The sequence below is a fragment of the Coregonus lavaretus genome, assembly GCF_964263955.1.
Source record: "Coregonus lavaretus genome assembly, contig: HAP1_SCAFFOLD_2513, whole genome shotgun sequence".
NCBI lineage: Eukaryota > Metazoa > Chordata > Actinopteri > Salmoniformes > Salmonidae > Coregonus > Coregonus lavaretus.
Genome location: NW_028157869.1, coordinates 1465 through 5661, shown reverse-complemented (window position 1 = coordinate 5661; position 4197 = coordinate 1465). Strand labels below are relative to the sequence as shown.

The 4197-nt window shown below is 44.6% G+C and overlaps 1 pseudogene across 1 annotated transcript; it reads left to right on the top strand.

Annotated features, from left to right (window-relative positions):
* Positions 1–1261: 1261 nt before the first annotated feature.
* Positions 1262–2501, top strand: LOC311124792 (transmembrane protein 182-like; annotated as a pseudogene). The gene is made up of 3 exons: positions 1262–1547; positions 1672–1905; positions 2301–2501. The product of its transcript is annotated as a transmembrane protein 182-like (transcript).
* Positions 2502–4197: the final 1696 nt, after the last annotated feature.

Below are 4197 nucleotides of genomic sequence, written 5' to 3'. Positions count from 1 at the left end.
CTGGGAGACAAATTCACCTTTCAGCAGGACAATAACTTAAAACACAAGGCCAAATATACACTGGAGTTGCTTACCAAGACGACATTGAATGTTCCTGAGTGGCCTAGTTACAGTTTCAACTGAATTTGAAAAGAATAATGTGCAAATATTGTACAATCCAGGTGTGCAAAGCTCTTACCCAGAAATACAGCTGTAATCACTGCCAAAGGTGTTTCTAACATGTATTGACTCAGGAGTGTGAATACTTACGTACATTTGATATTTCTGTAATTCATTTTCAATAAATGTGCAAGAATTTCTAAAAACATGTTACTTTGTCATTATGGGGTACTGTGTGAGAAAAAAAATCGATTGAATCCATTTTGAATTCAGGCTATAACACAACAAAATGTGGAATAAATCAAAGGGTGTGAATACTTGCTGAATACTGTATACAGTATGCACTGTAAATGTATCTCCATCATGTTTTTTTCTATTTTGAAAAATGAAGGCTTTATAAGACATTTATTCATTTTTGTTGAATTGTGGGGACAAAAGCAGTTGCTACAAAACTCAGATAAAGGATTCCATCAGAGGTCTGAATGCCAGACGGTAGACGTTTCACTTTTGACTTCAACACACCCCCTTCTATTTCTATGTGTATAAAAACATTGTAACAGTATCACTGGACGTCTCACACTCATGACGACAGTGTTTATTTCTATACCATCTCTCTCTCTCTCTCTCTCTCTCTCTCTCTCTCTCTCTCTCTCTCTCTCTCTCTCTCTCTCTCTCTCTCTCTCTCTCTCACACACACACACACACACACACACACACACAGGTCTCTCCACAACATCTGATTGGTGAGTGGGAGTTGCTGGGGAATACAGGGAGCATAAATAACCAGCTCCTGTTTAGAAGCCTCCATGTCAAACACGATACTTCCGATTGGATGGTCATTGGACGGTTAAATTTGCTCTGCCCCTGGCCACACCCCTATGACAAAGTATGTGAGGATCTACTAATGGAAATCAGGGATAGGTCTGCTACAGTACGCAGGATAGTACGACGGACAGACCGAGCGACCACCCGACACACTGGTAGACTGACCGACTGACAGACAGACAGACAGACAGACTGACCGACAGACAGACAGACTGACCGACAGACAGACAGACAGACAGACAGACAGACAGACAGACAGACAGACAGACAGACAGACAGACAGACAGACAGACAGACAGACAGACAGACAGACAGACAGACAGGCCTCACTAGTGGCATGTCTCCTGCTGAGAGGTTGAGTGTGCTCCTCTTCCTAGCTGGGTTCTTCGGGGGCTTGGGGGCCCTGTCCCTGATGCTCTCCTTTGGGACAGACTACTGGCTGCTGGCTTTGGAGACCTGTGGCCCTGGGGGGGCCTCAGAGGCCTGGGAGGCTGGGGCCTTCAGACCTGGGAAGGAGGAGATGGAGGATCAGGACACTGTGACATTCTTCCACCAGGGCCTCTTCTGGAGGTGCTCCTTCAGGGGAAGGAGAGAGGAGGACACAGTGTGGCACTTCTGGATCAGTAAGTAGGAGAGGTATTTTCACAGATTTATGAAATATAAATATTGTAGCGGACAATATTAATTGATGCATGCCAAGAATGACCTGAACTGTAATATAAAAGTACAATGGTTTTTTCCCCAAAGCCAATCAACCACACCAAAAGACCTGTGTGCCCACCTACCTATTCCCATTTTCTGCTTCTGAGCCAACCACGGATTACCAGGCACCAGACGCTGCAGTTTACAGGGCCTTCTGGAGCGTCTTCCTTCTAGTGGGTGTGGTCAATGTTATGATTGGTGGGTTTGTCATCATCTGTGCCTCTCCATTGGCCAGCCACAGGCTCTACAAAGTAGGCGGGGCACTCTTGCTCACTGGAGGTGAGTTATCGGTGGTTTTCCACTGCTGACGCATGCCAGATCTTACAACGCCTGGATAGGTCTTTTTACGTATCAGCTAACCACATCATATGTTATAGCAATCTGGTGCCCGGCGGCACAGTTGATGACGTGGCATGCAACCGTTGGTTGATGTATGCATCGTCTGATCAGAGCAGGGGAACAGGACCATCATGAGTTGCTAGCCATGGTTGGGTCCACTCAACTTTACATGAAGCTCAAAGTTAAATCAGGAGACACATTTAAGTTCTATGAAGTTTAACTGAGTTTAAATGTTTCCCTATCCCCCCCCCCTCCCCCCTCTTCCTCCCCCTCTCTCTCCCCCCTCACCCTCCCCCTCTCCCTCTCTCTCCCCCCTCCCCCTCTCCTCTCTCCAGGCCTATGTCTCCTAGTTGTAGTAATTATGTATGTAGTCTGGACCCAAGTACTGGACTTTCTGGAGGGCTATGCTGCCCAGCGACAACACTCCTCTCAATGTCCAACAGTCTACCACCTCAGCGTCCACTACGGCCTCTCCTTCCTGTTTGCTCCCGTCTCCGTCTTCTTCTTCCTGCTGGCTGCACTGCTCTTCATCCTGATTGGACAAACAGTGCAGACGTGCCATCACAAAGTGCCAGTGTAGTGACAGAGGGGGAAACAGCCAGAGAGGAAGTTGGGAATTAAACCATACGGTGACTCCTGTGCCATAAAGGCCCAGACCTCTATGTTCAGTCTATAACAAGAGCCAGTAGTGACTGATACCGTGGTCAACTCTCATGGGACTCACAGAGTAATACATATGTACTATATTAAATACATTTGGAATAATCAACTGTGATTAACTTTGAATAAAAAAGCATCAGTCTCTCTCATTGGGAGTTGTGACTAAATTTGATTCCACTGCTTCTTTGCAACCAGATCTGGACTCTATCAGACAGTCCAGTCATGGAGGGTAATGAATTAGATTGTCATTATCTATTGGGATAATCATGATGGACGGGACAGCGGGTTCCTAATCAACTGTAACACATCTGAATGAAACTATAGCTGTGTTCCACTAGCACCACTAGAGAGCAGTGTTGCTTTAACGGTAGTAAAGTAGGAAAAAGACACGCTGTTTACAGTATTTCTAACCCAAATACTTCAAGCCATCTCAGAGAGCTTATATCGTTTCAATGGGAACAGACGTATCACAGCGAATGTGAAGTTGCATCGTTCATATTTGATTACAGCAGAGGGATTAAAAAGGGGAAAGAAGAAATATGTGAGATAATTTATTCAATTGCCTTTTTTTTTTTTACCAAACAAAAGATAATATATTTTCAGTTTTTTTCCTTCTTCTGTACAGTATGGTTAACTCCATATTAAAGTAACTGATACAGAAAGCCCACCATCACACCTTTATAATTGGAAAAGGCAAACATTATGAGTTCTCTCTCAGTGGCTAGGGCCTGAGACAGTAAGACAATGATGAGATGAGGCTGACTGGGGGAGGAAAGGAGGAGAGGAGAAGAGGTGAAGTGTCTCATCAGTGTGTTTTTCTTTTCTTTTAATGTCTTTCCTCCTCCCTTCCTAATCTGAGCTGTGAACAAGGTGAGTGTAATTACACCTGAGCTTGTCACATTCACTTCTGTGCCCCCCCCCCCACCCCCTACCTACACCCCCCATCACCACCCGCCTGCGTTGAACCCACACCGCCACGAGCTGCTCGTTTTAAAAGGGAGAGATTTTAATGAGAGCCTGATTCAGTCATCTCTTGCTTTCAATCTTTTATTTTTCAGAAAAAGAGATTCTGTTGGCAGATTCATTTCCAGTATGTGCCCCCCCCTCCAGATTCAGTGTTATGTGTCACTGTCACCCAAGGATTGCTCACACACTGCTGTTGGTCCCCTCTTGTCACCTGGGTCTCTGTCCCTGAGAGATGGGACTGTCCACAACAATTACTACAAGAGCAATAAAGTCTCTCTCGCTCTCTCTCTCTCTCTCTCTCTCTCTCTCTCTCTCTCTCTCTCTCTCTCTCTCTCTCTCTCTCTCTCTCTCTCGTTCTCTCATTCTCTTGTCTTGCTCTATCAGTTCAATTCAATTCAAGGGGTTTTATTGGCATGGGAAACATATGTTTACATTGCCAAAGCAAGTGAAGTAGATAATAAACAAAAGTGAAATAAACAATACAAAATGAACAGTAAAAATGACACTCACACAAGTTCCAAAGGAATAGAGATATTTCAAATGTCATATTATGTCTATATACAGTGTTGTAATGATGTGCAAATAGTTAAAGTACAAAAGGGAAAA